This window comes from Euphorbia lathyris, chromosome 9 (genome assembly GCF_963576675.1).
Source record: "Euphorbia lathyris chromosome 9, ddEupLath1.1, whole genome shotgun sequence".
Taxonomy (NCBI): Eukaryota; Viridiplantae; Streptophyta; class Magnoliopsida; order Malpighiales; family Euphorbiaceae; genus Euphorbia; species Euphorbia lathyris.
Genome location: NC_088918.1, coordinates 8021940 through 8037691, shown reverse-complemented (window position 1 = coordinate 8037691; position 15752 = coordinate 8021940).

Here is a 15752-nt window from a genome sequence, read left to right as displayed (position 1 = left end):
GGAAGGGCGATCAAGTAGATGGGGCATAGATACATTCCCCAAAGGACTGATATTAGGATGATAAATCCTAGTCCTGAATATGAACTGAGAATAATAGTAATGTCATATGCATATATATGAACTGATTACTATGTATTAATAAGTTCGTGTTCTTACAACTGGAGGTGTGGAGGGGAAATCGACAGGGAAGTTGATATCGACTCTGTATACACCTCCTTCATAAGGGGTGTTTGGAGGGCCCTTCGTCATGATAGACCATTATCGATGCATTTAGTTTTGCAGATGTCAAGACTTGGAGATTGTAGGCCTAATAATGACTTATAAGATATACGAGTAAATTACACCAATAGTACCTGAAGTTTATCCTAATTCATACTTTGGTATCTAGATTACATTTTACCGGTCAATAATCGGTCAATGCAGGTTTGATGAGTAAATTACACTAATGGTACCTAAACTTTACCTTAATTCACACTTTGGTACCTAAATTTCATTTTGTCCAAAAAATACACTTCAAGTAAAGATGAATCGATAATTTAGTATATTTGACTAGTCAACGTGAGTTTAACCATTTTAAATTAGAAATTTAGACTCATCATACACTCAATTAACATATATAATACTACTCTTTATCTCTACATATATATTAAATGTTAGAATTATAATTTTATGTTAATTGAGTGTATTGTAGGTCCTAATTTTTAATTCAAAATGGTCAAACTCTCGTTGATTGGTCACTAACCGGTCAAATGTTCTAAATTATCCGGTCACCTTCACTTGAGTTATATTTTTAGGACAAAAAAATACAGGTACCAAAGTGTGAATTAGGAAAAGTTAAGGTACCATTGATGTAATTTACTCAGACAAACTTGCATTGACCGGTCATTTACCGGTAAAATTTACTAAATTTTCCGGTCATCGTTACTTCGGGTATATTTTTGGGACAAAATGTAATCTAGGTACCAAAGTGTAAAATAGATAAAGTTTAGGTACTATTGGTGTAATTTACCCTAAGATATACAGATAAAGTTGGATTTTGTTTCCAAAACTATGCCAAATTGTCCAATTAGATATGTATTGCTTTTTTTTACCTGATATTAATTATATTCAGAAATTTATCTATACAAATGTAAACATATTATGAGCATTAGTCTCTAATAAATTTAAAATCATTGATATACAGAATTTCTTGTTCATTTGAGTATGTTTCATTATTCAGGTAAAAATCAGAAATTCATTCGAAGAAGAAGGCAAAGAGTGACATTTACATTTAAAAAAATGTCATCTAAACAACTGATAACATTGTGATATTATCCCCAAGGATCAAAAGAGATATTCGCCTAAAAACGCCACGTGTTGATCACCTGATACGGGAATGCCACGGTGTATTGAAACAAAGAGATCCGGCGGGCGGATCACCCAGGACTCACCAAAAGAGACCCGCGGGCGAACCTATAAGGCGAATCTCCATAAACATTCAATCCGCCATTAGAACGGCTGGGCCGATCTGGCAATTAAGACCATTAATGAGCTATCAATTAGCTAACCGCCAACTTAAAGGTAACCTGTAACCGCCATTAATGGGACATTAATGGAGACTTTCTAGTTACTGAAAGTTACAACTTCATGACTATATATAGCCTATGTCTCAGGCTATCAAGGTACACATTCACTTACCCTTCGTCAATTCAGTTTGCTCTCTTGTTCTTCTTTACTGACTTTGGTATCGGAGCTTCCCCCCGTCGAACCCAATGACGCCCCCACATGGACGGAAGTTAATCAGAAATTCTCCACAAGTCATCAATTGGTGCGGTGAACGTGGAATCCTTAATCAAATAAAGGGTTTTTCATTCACGTTAGAAAAGATATGAAAAATGGAGAACAGAACCCCTCCTCAAGGGTTGAAACGCCCTCGGTAACACCCTCAAGCCAACCCGAATCAAGCGATGGACGCGTTGATGAGAGCACTCCAGCAACTCAGGACGGAAGGAGTCTGTCGCCAGATGCATTCGTTGAGACATGTGCGGGAGCCATAGGAAGAGCGTTTGGTCCTGATATGGAGAGACGCCTAAGGTCGTTCATGATAGTACCAGAACTTCGGCGCACCGACCCTAGGTCATCTCAATCGCAGCATGCTATTGTTGGATCTGGCGCTCATGATTCTTCGTTCTTCCAGGCTCAACCTACGGATTCCATGGTGACTACTACCGTAGCTGGTGTTAACCCGCCACTCAATCGGCAATTATTTTCTAATGAAGCAGGTGGTAGTCAAAGGATGAATCTGAGCGGATCAGCTAATCCAAACCGTCCGCGGTCGAGTCTCCCTGAGGGCAGATCGGAAGGTCGAAGACACAAAAAGCGTCGAAAAGAGAAAAGTAGGCGGTCGAAATCACCTTCGCCTAGGAGACCAAAATCCTCCCGTAGGGATAGATCACCCCCATCTACTGGTCGTAGACAAAGTAAGAGACCAGTAGAGACGCCTCGTTCAGATAGGCCACCTCCACCGCCAAACCAAGGAGAGGATAAGTGATAGGGGTCAAAAACCCATATCTTTGGGTACGGTTTTAGGACGGGTTTTAGAGTTATTTGGTTAATAAGCGAGCAATTCTCGCATTTAAATGCTTTTGTGTGAGTTAGTTAGGAATTGGAAACGTTCTATTTACTTTTCGTCGTTTAGGCTCGTTTTATGACCAATTTAGGCAAATACGACCGAAATAGCATGCATAGTAGAATTCCGTTATCTTTTGAAGCTAATTGGTCCGTCAAAAGTCGCACCAAACGAAGCGTTTGCTCAAAATAGGCGATTGACGGATCAATTTGGCTTTTGGACTAATGTTTTCTGGAGTTTTTATGCGTGTGCAGGTGTAAGTTCGGACGAAAAAGGGCATAGAAGTCACTCGGCATGAATCGAGCACGCTTCGGGCGAAAACGCTCGGCGAGCAGGGCGCCAGGCGCCTGCTCGGTGAGCAGGGGGCTGCTCGGCGCGAGCAGCCTTCCCTGCTCGGCGAGCAGCCCTGCGGGAATTGGTCAAAAAGACCAATTCCGCCCCCACGAAGCCACGTTCGGCCCCACGTCTTCCTACACCAACAAGGACACGAAAATAGGTCAAAACGAGGCCCGAGACGCGTCTATAAATAGGATTTTTCCATTGTAAATTGGGGATCTTTCGTTTTTGTAAATTATTTTAGCTTTCCCCTTGTAATTCCTCTCCATCTTCTCCATCTTCCTCAACCTCCATTGAAGCTCCTTCAAAGCTTTTTCTCGAGGAATTATCAAGGTCCGTCTTTAAGATCAAGTCGCCGGCTGCAGAGTAAACAGGTTCCCTGAAAGGGATTTTTGTATCTCCTTTTATCTTTCCATGTTTGTACTCTTTGATACAGTTGCCGAACTTGACTTATTGTATCTTGTGACAATTATCTTCGCCTTTAATAATAATTTAGCTCTTGTTTTGTTCTATGATTATTTGTCTAATCTCTGTCTTACGCTTTATTCAATTGGTTTAACTCATTCAAAAGCCCCAAAATCTAGTAGGCTCATATTGCGAGCTGAATCTGACCTAGTCATAGCCTAAGAGATTGACGACCTCTTAGTTGATTAAGCGCCAATTTACTGAGCCTTAGACCTAGTTTCGGCCTTAGGGAATCACGCGCTAGGAACCTCAGGAGGGTAAGTAGGGTTAATCGCCTTGAATACAAGTGACTCAGATTAGGTTTTTATTCAATAGACTTGATAATCTATCTTTATTATTATCGTTCATACCATGTTCCTTCGAATAGTTTCATTAATGAAAGATCAATTAGGGGTAGAGTAACTTAGTTAGGCGTAGAATAACTTAGCTAGAATTAGATAACTTAGTTAGAATTAGATAACTTAGCTAGGATTAGCATAATTCAACCTAGGAGTAGATTAATTAAAACAAACAAACTCAAAACCCCCTAAGCCTAGATAACATCCGAGATCGAGTAGCTCGGTACTTGCAGAAATAAATCCTGTGGACGATAACCTGGACTTAAACCAGAAATTTATTACTTGATAACGACGGGGTACACTTATCCCTTAGTGAGTTCTCATCTCTAACCTAGGTGGGGACGCATCAAGTTTTTGGCGCCGTTGCCGGGGAAAGTAGATTAATTCTATAAATACCCGACAACCGCCAATAATCAAGTTTTTGGCGCCGTTGCCGGGGATTTATTTCTTCTGCAATATCGAACCAAAGGTTGATTTGTTAGTTTAGGCATTCATTGTGAATATCTTTGTTTATATCGTTTATACTTGTTGATATATGATTTCTTTATACTTTTCTATACTTGTTCATATCTGTATACTGTTACTTATCAACTTTTGTGCTAGAACTTCACTTTTTCTCAGCATTCTCTGATCAATGAATTGGCAAGAAAAAGTCGAGTGGCAAGCTCAAAAGTTTACTATCCCATCAAGACAATACATTCATACCCTGGAGAATGAGGCTCCCAATCCCTCCATGGCCGACTTAAATGAGAAAATGGATATCTTGATGGCAAATCTGAGCCTCAACACCAATGAAAGTGTAAGTTTTGTGGGTAATCACCAAAGGTATAATTCTAACCCCAATTCTTACAGCTTTTATGGTAGTGATTGGAGGAGACCTCAACACTCAAATCTGTCCTACGGGAACCCTAACATGTTGAGGCCTCCAAATAGGTTTGTTAATGAGCACAGGGAAAACGAATTGGGAATGTTCCCTTACGAACAAGCAAGCCAAGTTCCTCCCAACCCTCTAGCTCACGAGATGAGGTGCTGTCCCTTTTGAAAGGAATATCAGCCCGACTTACAATCAACGAGGAGGTTTGTAAGGAGTTGAGCAACCAATTGGCTCAAATAAACCATGAGATGCAAGAGCACTCCCGAGATGCCCTCCCAAGCATAAAGGAAAACATAGAAATCCCACAAAGGGAATCAGCTCAAGCCATTTCTTTGAGGAATGACAAAAAGGTAGAACCAAGTCCACTATCACATGCATCACTCGAGGTAAGTGAGGAACCGGAAGCGGTAAGCAACCCCGGTTCAAAATCTGAAATTCTAAATCATGTGATAGAGATAAAAGATCAAATCAAAACTTGTGTATCTCAACTACCTTTTCCTCAAAAATTAGAAAAGTTTAGGTTTGCTTCATGCTCAGAAGTTTTCATTCTCTTCGACCTACTAAGAGAATCCAAAAGGGAGCAAACCAAACTTTTTCATAATATGTTTAAATTCGACCTCCTGCTTTCATTAAACTTATTAGAGGCTCTTAATCCGTTTTGTAGGTACGGGTTATTTCTCAAGGAGTTCGAGTTCCTAACGCGAGTAGAAGCTTACACCTAGGAAGGAACTCCATGTCGAGCTAACCGACTATAAAGTAGCGCTTCTTGGGAGGCAACCCAAGTTTGGATTAAACTTTTTCTAGGTTTGTTTTTCTTTTTTCAATTATAGATTTCTGTTTTTAACTTTGGTTAGTAAGTTGTCTTCTCCACCCTAACTTTTTTGCACATGCGCTTGATGGTTTTAGATGCAATGTTGGAACTTATTGCATATTTTAAGTGTGAGGAGAGGGGTAGACAAACTTACAAAAATTTGTATAATTTTTAAATTTTTGTTGCGTCGTGTCTAGTTTAGTTTTTCGTTTTTCGAGTTTTATTTATGTTTTACATGTTTAGGACCTAAAACCGTGAACCTCCTTCGAATCCAAACTTCGTTATTTGTACTTGAGGGCTGAGAATCGAATCTAATATTGCATGATAACTAGTTTAGGTGTAGGACACAATCCTTGTATCTGTAAGAGCATGAGCTAAAGTTTGCATTTAGACCCTACTTTTGAAGAAATGCTAAAATCATTACTTAGGTAGATAACTTAAGAATTGAAGGCATGCAATATTAAACTTGAGTTTGGGGAAAACTAGTAAACACAAAATTGAAACCCAAAGAATTGTGAGCTGAATTTGAGCCTAAGAGCGAACATCAAAAAGCTCTTTTTCTTGACATTTTTGTGTGAATGCTTTGACTTGTGGAAGATTACAGATTTTGCACCTAATACTGTGTTGAACCTACATGCAATGATTTGAGATGATAAACGATGAATCAGCCTCATTAGAATTAACCCTTTTTCTTTACCTTATTTTTTTTCTTTTTCATCCACTCTAGGAAGCCCCTTTGAGCCGACATTTTTGTAGTTGTAGATTTTTCTTTCGTTCTAACCTGTTTTTGCAAACCACAACTTGGTTCGCTATTTAACCTTTGTTTTTGCAAAGCTCGAATTGAGCCTTTGTTTTCTTCTAGCGCTCTATCTTTGTTCATGGCATTACAGTAGCAAGCCAAAAGGCTAAGAAGTGAATGAGCATCACTATCTCAAAAAAAAAAAAGAGAGAAAAACAAAAAAAAAGAAAAAAAAAGAAAAAGAATAGAGACGAACAAAAGGGAAAAACTTTATTCCCCAGTTCCTAAAAATCAAAAACGTCTCAATAAAACATCCCAAAAGAAAAAAATAAGGGATGAATAAAAAGCTCAGTCACTTCGTATTTGCTAAAGCCATTTTAACTTTGTTTTTGTAGCGCTAGAACTTTTAACTCTTGTTGTACCTTTAACCCTCTAACCACATTACAACCCCAATTAGAGGCTGTTTTTGATATCATCGGAGTCATATAGCATAGTAGAGGAACTCGGATGAACGTGCAAAATCAACGTAATCCTAAGCAAGAACATAAGCCGAGAGTATACACTTTAGCCACCAAAATTGTGTGAATAAGTGAACTACCTATGGTGAGGTGTTTTACTTAGCGATCCCCTTAAACTCGTTTAACTGAACATGTGTCTATTTGCTTAAAACTATGACCCATGATAATTGAAATGCGGCTTTTGGATATCGTGTCTCTACTTTGTAATTCCGAATGCATGTAATTACAGATGCTCGAAGTTGTGTCAAGCACCTAGTCAAACCGGGAGGTTTTCTAGCTTGCTTGTGATGGCGGGTTTAGTTTTTAGTTTACTTGGGGACAAGTAAAGTTTTAAGTGCGAGGAGGTTTGATAGGGGTCAAAAACCCCTATCTTTGGGTACGGTTTTAGGATGGGTTTTAGAGTTATTTGGTTAATACGCGAGCAATTCTCGCATTTAAATGCTTTTGTGTGAGTTAGTTAGGAATTGGAAACGTTCTATTTACTTTTCGTCGTTTAGGCTCGTTTTATGACCAATTTAGGCAAATACGGTCGAAATAGCATGCATAGTAGAATTCCGTTATCTTTTGAAGCTAATTGGTCCGTCAAAAGTCACACCAAACGAAGCGTTTGCTCAAAATAGGCGATTGACGGATCAATTTGGCTTTTGGACTAATGTTTTCTGGAGTTTTTATGCGTGTGCAGGTGTAAGTTCGGACGAAAAAGGGCATAGAAGTCACTCGGCATGAATCGAGCACGCTTCGGGCGAAAACGCTCGGCGAGCAGGGCCCCACAGGCCATTTCTGCTCGCCCAGCAGGAGCCTGCTCGCCGAGCAGGCCACCAGGCACCTGCTCGGCGAGCAGGGGGCTGCTCGATGCGAGCAGCCCTGCTCACCGAGCAGCCTTCCCTGCTCGGCGACAGCCCTGCGGGAATTGGTCAAAAAGACCAATTCCGCCCCCACGAAGCCACGTTCGGCCCCACGTCTTCCTACACTAACAAGGACATGAAAATAGGTCAAAACGAGGCCCGAGACGCGTCTATAAATAGGATTTTTCCATTGTAAATTGGGGATCTTTCGTTTTTGTAAATTATTTTAGCTTTCCCCTTGTAATTCCTCTCCATCTTCTCCATCTTCCTCAACCTCCATTGAAGCTCCTTCAAAGCTTTTTCTCCAGGAATTATCAAGGTCCGTCCTTAAGATCAAGTCGCCGGCTGCAGAGTAAACAGGTTCCCTGAAAGGGATTTTTGTATCTCCTTTTATCTTTCCATGTTTGTACTCTTTGATACAGTTGCCGAACTTGACTTATTGTATCTTGTGACAATTATCTTCGCCTTTAATAATAATTTAGCTCTTGTTTTGTTCTATGATTATTTGTCTAATCTCTGTCTTACGCTTTATTCAATTGGTTTAACTCATTCAAAAGCCCCAAAATCTAGTAGGCACATATTGCGAGCTGAATCTGACCTAGTCATAGCCTAGGAGATTGACGACCTCTTAGTTGATTAAGCGCCAATTTACTGAGCCTTAGACCTAGTTTTGGCCTTAGGGAATCACGCGCTAGGAACCTCAGGAGGGTAAGTAGGGTTAATCGCCTTGAATACAAGTGACTCAGATTAGGTTTTTATTCAATAGACTTGATAATCTATCTTTATTATTATCGTTCATACCATGTTCCTTCGAATAGTTTCATTAATGAAAGATCAATTAGGGGTAGAGTAACTTAGTTAGGCGTAGAATAACTTAGCTAGAATTAGATAACTTAGTTAGAATTAGATAACTTAGCTAGGATTAGCATAATTCAACCTAGGAGTAGATTAATTAAAACAAACAAACTCAAAACCCCCTAAGCCTAGATAACATCCGAGATCGAGTAGCTCGGTACTTGCAGAAATAAATCCTGTGGACGATAACCTGGACTTAAACCAGAAATTTATTACTTGATAACGACGGGGTACACTTATCCCTTAGTGAGTTCTCATCTCTAACCTAGGTGGGGACGCATCAATAGGCACCTTCCTTCTAGAGACCATGGAGGCGGTAGTGGCCAAGGTGGTGGAGGCCAAGGAGGTAACAGGCAAGGTGGTGGAGGCCAAGGTGGTGGAGGCGGATGTTCACCATCAGATCCGTCATCTGGTTCCAGCTCGTCATCTTCTCCAAGTAGATCTCCCCGTAGGAGACCTCCGAGTCATTCGCCACGAAAAGGACGCCCCAGTGCAGGGCCGGAGAATTTTGATGATCGTGTTAGAGCTGCGGTGCTCCGCATTAATGAAGAGGATGCCCGGCATAATCCATTCGCCAATCGAGATTCACCTTTTACGGCATGGATCGAAGCTGAGGAAACGGAGAGGAATTTTAAAATCTCGAATATACCCCTTTACATAGGGGCGGACAACCCGGAGGCCCATGCAAGAAAGTACCGAATGTTGCTCAGCCTCAACCGTGCTAGTGAGGCGGTCTTATGCCGAATGTTCATCACCACCTTGGGAGGCCCCGCTTATGATTGGTTCCAATCTTTACCTCATGGATCTATCGATAGCTGGGATCAATTAAGTAGGCAGTTTTGTGCAAAATTCGCCGGATGTATTCCTCCAGTGGTCAAGTCATGAAAGCTTTTCGAATTGAAGCAGAAGGAGAACGAAACCCTTCGAGAGTATGTAGACAAGTTCAACAAATTATGCATACGAATAGTCGATGTGGATGTCTCCATGGCAACGGAAGCTCTAGCAAAAAACACCACATGTAAAAGCTTACAAGAAGATTTAATTCGGAAAAAGCCCCGAGATATGGCAGACTTAATCGAAAGATGCAAGGATTTTATGGAGGTAGATGACATTCGCCGCGAATCACTATCTCCGCCTAGAAAGGACAAAGGTGAATCTCGCCACCGAGATAAAGAGAAGGATAAGCACCAGGATTCCTCCTCTAGAAACCGGCGAAGGGGTTCTAAGAACAAATCAGCATTTGTCACATCCTTCACACCTCTCAATGCCTCTAAAAGCGAAGTGCTAATGTGGATAGAGAACAGCCAGTACAAGCGGAGCATTTCATACCCCGAACCAAAAGGGGGGGAGTACACTAACACATCGAAAAATCCCAAAAATTATTGCAAATATCACAGGAAAAATGGCCATGACACAGACGCATGTTGGGAGTTAGCCAGAGAAATAGAATGTCTCATCGAGAGAGGCAAATTGGACCGGTTCGTCCAAAATGATGGCAAGAAGGGAGATGGTGATAGATCCAGAGATGATCCGAAGAAGAAAGGAAAAGGGACCATCAATGTCATAGCAGGCGGACCTGGGTATCAACTTGTACTGAAAAAGGCAAGAACCACTGCTTTGGACAAGGCATCACTTAATCGCCCTTTTGCAGATGTTGGCCCAGAGATCTCTCCTCATGCGGATGCCTTGGTCATTACTATGATGGTGGAAGGCTGGGAGATGAAAAGAGTGATGATCGACACTGGGAGTTCGTGTAATGTCATCACAAGAGGAGCATTTGCTAAGCTTATGGTCGACCCAATCCAAGTGGAAACCACCGTAGTGGACATCCTGGGAGTGACAGGACATACCATCCAAACAAAGGGCCAGGTAACACTAGATTGTGAGTTAACAGATGAAGATCAAGTTTGGAAAGGCGATCTGGAATTTTCCATCCTGGACTGCCAGTTAGCTTACAATATTATCCTGGGGCGACCCTTTATCTCCGAAGCAGCATCCCTTATCTCTATACGCCACTTAACTCTTTATATCCCCACGGCCAAAGGAGGTGTAATGATCAGAGGAAGCCAAAAGATAGCCCAGTAGACGTATTCGGCATCTTTAATGATCCGCCCCCAGTCTAAAGACGAGGAGGAGGAAGAACTCGTCACAATGGCCTTGGGCGAAACAGAGATGTACCTCATGGCAGATGAAAAGCAGGTACGGATGGCGAAAGGGCTCAAGGGGGAAATTAAGGAAGCAATCACCAAGGTCCTCCATGAGGCAGAAGATGTCTTTGCATGGAAGGATGAGATCCTCCCCGGGATTAGTCCAGATGTAATCACTCACAAACTCAACATCGACAAGGACGCGGTTCCGGTTGCCCAAAAATGGAGAAACCATGGCCTTGAAAGGCAGAAGGTGATAGAGGAAGAAATCACCAAGCTCCAGCGGGCGGATGCCATTGAAGAGGTACTTTATACACAATGGCTGGCGAATGTAGTTCTAGTCAAGAAAGCGGGCGGATCATACCGCATGTGTATTGACTTTACAGATCTCAACAAAGCTTGTCCAAAAGACAATTACCCTTTGCCGTGTATTGATATCCTCGTAGATGGAACCGCGGGACACGCTATGTACTCCTTCACTGACGTAAAGTCGAGTTATCACAAAATCCCAATGGAGCCTTCAGATAGAATCAAGACCTCGTTCGTGACTCACCAAGCCACTTATTGCTTCAAAGTCATGCCCTTTGGGCTTAAGAATGCGGGTGCAACCTATCAACGGATGATGAACAAAATATTTGCGGAAAGCAAAGGTGATAACTACTACGTCTATGTAGATGACATGATCATCAAGAGTACCACTGTGGAAAAACATGCAGATGATGTAAGGGAGGTACTGGGTGTATGATGCGCCCTCACCTAACTCGAGATGAGAACTCACTAAGGGATAAGTGTACCCTGTCGTTATCAAGTAATAAATTTCTGGTTTAAGTCCAGGTTATCGTCCACAGGATTTATTTCTGCAAGTATCGAGCTACTCGATCTCGGATGTTATCTAGGCTTAGGGGGTTTTGAGTTGGTTTGTTTTAATTAATCTACTCATAGGTTGATTTGTACTAATCCTAGCTAAGTTATCTAATTCTAACTAAGTTATCTAATTCTAACTAAGTTATTCTACGCCTAACTAAATTACTCTACCCCTAATTGATCTTTCATTAATGAAACTATTCGAAGGAACATGGTATGAACGATAATAATAAAGATAGATTATCAAGTCTATTGAATAAAAACCTAATCTGAGTCACTTGTATTCAAGGCGATTAACCCTACTTACCCTCCTGAGGTTCCTAGCGCGTGATTCCCTAAGGCCGAAACTAGGTCTAAGGCTCAGTAAATTGGCGCTTAATCAACTAAGAGGTCGTCAATCTCCTAGGCTCTGACTAGGTCAGATTCAGCTCGCAATATGTGCCTACTAGATTTTGGGGCTTTTGAATGAGTTAAACCAATTGAATAAAGCGTAAGACAGAGATTAGACAAATAATCATAGAACAAAACAAGAGCTAAATTATTATTAAAGGCGAAGATAATTGTCACAAGATACAATAAGTCAAGTTCGGCAACTGTATCAAAGAGTACAAACATGAAAAGATAAAAGGAGATACAAAAATCCCTTTCAGGGAACCTGTTTACTCTGCAGCCGGCGACTTGATCTTAAGGATGGACCTTGATAATTCCTCGAGAAAAAGCTTTGAAGGAGCTTCAATGGAGGTTGAGGAAGATGGAGAAGATGGAGAGGAATTACAAGGGGAAAGCTAAAATAATTTATAAAAAACGAAAGATATCCAATTTACAATGGAAAAATCCTATTTATAGAGGCATCTCGGGCCTCGTTTTGACCTATTTTCGTGTCCTTGTTGGTGTAGGAAGACGTGGGGCCGAACGTGGCTTCGTGGGGGCGGAATTGGTCTTTTTGACCAATTCCCGCAGGGCTGCTCGGCGAGCAGGGAAGGCTGCTCGGCGAGCAGGGCTGCTCGCGCCGAGCATCCCCCTACTCGCCGAGCAGGCGCCTGGTGGCCTGCTCGGCGAGCAGAAATGGCCCGTGGGGCCCTGCTCGCCGAGCGTTTTCGCCCGAAGCGTGCTCGATTCATGCCGAGTGACTTCTATGCCCTTTTTCGTCCGAACTTACACCTGCACACGCATAAAAACTCCAGAAAACATTAGTCCAAAAGCCAAATTGATCCGTCAATCGCCTATTTTGAGCAAACGCTTCATTTGGTGCGACTTTTGACGGACCAATTAGCTTCAAAAGATAACGGAATTCTACTATGCATGCTATTTCGGCCGTATTTGCCTAAATTGGTCATAAAACGAGCCTAAACGATGAAAAGTAAATAGAACATTTCCAATTCCTAACTAACTCACACAAAAGCATTTAAATGCGAGAATTGCTCGCTTATTAACCAAATAACTCTAAAACCCGTCCTAAAACCGTACCCAAAGATAGGGGTTTTTGACCCCTATCAAACCTCCTCGCACTTAAAACTTTACTTGTCCCCAAGTAAACTAAAAACTAAACCCGCCATCACAAGCAAGCTAGAAAACCTCCCGGTTTGACTAGGTGCTTGACACAACTTCGAGCATCTGTAATTACATGCATTCGGAATTACAAAGTAGAGACACGATATCCAAAAGCCGCATTTCAATTATCATGGGTCATAGTTTTAAGCAAATAGACACATGTTCAATTAAACGAGTTTAAGGGGATCGCTAAGTAAAACACATCACCATAGGTAGTTCACTCATTCACACAATTTTGGTGGCTAAAGTGTTTACTCTCGGCTTATGTTCTTGCTTAGGATTACGTTGATTTTGCACGTTCATCCGAGTTCCTCTACTATGCTATATGACTCCGATGATATCAAAAACAGCCTCTAATTGGGGTTGTAATGTGGTTAGAGGGTTAAAGGTACAACAAGGGTTAAAAGTTCTAGCACTACAAAAACAAAGTTAAAATGGCTTTACGAAGTGACTGAGCTTTTTATTCATCCCTTATTTTTTTCTTTTGGGATGTTTTCTTGAGACGTTTTTTATTTTTAGGAACTGGGGAATGAAGTTTTTCCCTTTTGTTCGTCTCTTTTCTTTTTCTTTTTCTTTTTTTGTTTATAGAATTAATCTACTTTCCCCGGCAACGGCGCCAAAAACTTGATGCGCCCTCACCTAACTCGAGATGAGAACTCACTAAGGGATAAGTGTACCCCGTCGTTATCAAGTAATAAATTTCTGGTTTAAGTCCAGGTTATCGTCCACAGGATTTATTTCTGCAAGTATCGAGCTACTCGATCTCGGATGTTATCTAGGCTTAGGGGGTTTTGAGTTGGTTTGTTTTAATTAATCTACTCCTAGGTTGATTTGTACTAATCCTAGCTAAGTTATCTAATTCTAACTAAGTTATCTAATTCTAACTAAGTTATTCTACGCCTAACTAAATTACTCTACCCCTAATTGATCTTTCATTAATGAAACTATTCGAAGGAACATGGTATGAACGATAATAATAAAGATAGATTATCAAGTCTATTGAATAAAAACCTAATCTGAGTCACTTGTATTCAAGGCGATTAACCCTACTTACCCTCCTGAGGTTCCTAGCGCGTGATTCCCTAAGGCCGAAACTAGGTCTAAGGCTCAGTAAATTGGCGCTTAATCAACTAAGAGGTCGTCAATCTCCTAGGCTCTGACTAGGTCAGATTCAGCTCGCAATATGTGCCTACTAGATTTTGGGGCTTTTGAATGAGTTAAACCAATTGAATAAAGTGTAAGACAGAGATTAGACAAATAATCATAGAACAAAACAAGAGCTAAATTATTATTAAAGGCGAAAATAATTGTCACAAGATACAATAAGTCAAGTTCGGCAACTGTATCAAAGAGTACAAACATGGAAAGATAAAAGGAGATACAAAAATCCCTTTCAGGGAACCTGTTTACTCTGCAGCCGGCGACTTGATCTTAAGGACGGACCTTGATAATTCCTCGAGAAAAAGCTTTGAAGGAGCTTCAATGGAGGTTGAGGAAGATGGAGAAGATGGAGAGGAATTACAAGGGGAAAGCTAAAATAATTTACAAAAAACGAAAGATATCCAATTTACAATGGAAAAATCCTATTTATAGACACGTCTCGGGCCTCGTTTTGACCTATTTTCGTGTCCTTGTTGGTGTAGGAAGACGTGGGGCCGAACGTGGCTTCGTGGGGGCGGAATTGGTCTTTTTGACCAATTCCCGCAGGGCTGCTCGGCGAGCAGGGCTGCTGGCGCCGAGCAGCCCTCTGGTGGCCTGCTCGGCGAGCAGAAATGGCCCGTGGGGCCCTGCTCGCCGAGCGTTTTCGCCCGAAGCGTGCTCGATTCATGCCGAGTGACTTCTATGCCCTTTTTCGTCCGAACTTACACCTGCACACGTATAAAAACTGGAGAAAACATTAGTCCAAAAGCCAAATTGATCTGTCAATCGCCTATTTTGAGCAAACGCTTCGTTTGGTGCGACTTTTGACGGACCAATTAGCTTCAAAAGATAACGGAATTCTACTATGCATGCTATTTCGGCCGTATTTGCCTAAATTGGTCATAAAACGAGCCTAAACGACGAAAAGTAAATAGAACGTTTCCAATTCCTAACTAACTCACACAAAAGCATTTAAATGCGAGAATTGCTCGCTTATTAACCAAATAAATCTAAAACCCGTCCTAAAACCGTACCCAAAGATAGGGGTTTTTGACCCCTATCAGTGTACTCCGTCGTCACAATATTAAACTGAACCCAAAAAAATGTACATTTGGTGCAACGTATGGAAAGTTCTTGGGATTCATGATTAGCCAGAAAGGAGTGAGTCCAAACCCTAATAAGATCAAAGCCATCCTGGAGATGCAAGCGCCATGGAATATCAGGGAAGTGCAACGCCTTAACGGGCGAATCGTAGCCTTGGGCAGGTTTATCTCATGTTCGGCCCGTAGATGTCAGCCCTTTTATGAGGTGATCAAGAAGCAAAAGGCGTTTGAATGGAACGATGATTGCGAGAAAGCTTTCGAGGGAATCAAACGGTTTCTCACAGAACCGCCCTTGATGAGCCGACCCCTGAAAGGTGAGAATCTTTATATGTATGTCTCGGTTACGGATAAAGCTGTTTGCACGGTCATGATAAGGGAAGAGGATGGCCAGCAGTATCCAATCTATTACGTAAGCAAAGTGTTAAAGGATGCTGAAACCAGGTATTCCAAACTCGATAAAATGGCTCTGGCCGTTGTCACCACAGCAATCCGCCTTGGAGAATTTGATGTGCGATATGAGAGCCGATCAGCCTTAAAAAGTTAAGTCTTGGCAGACTT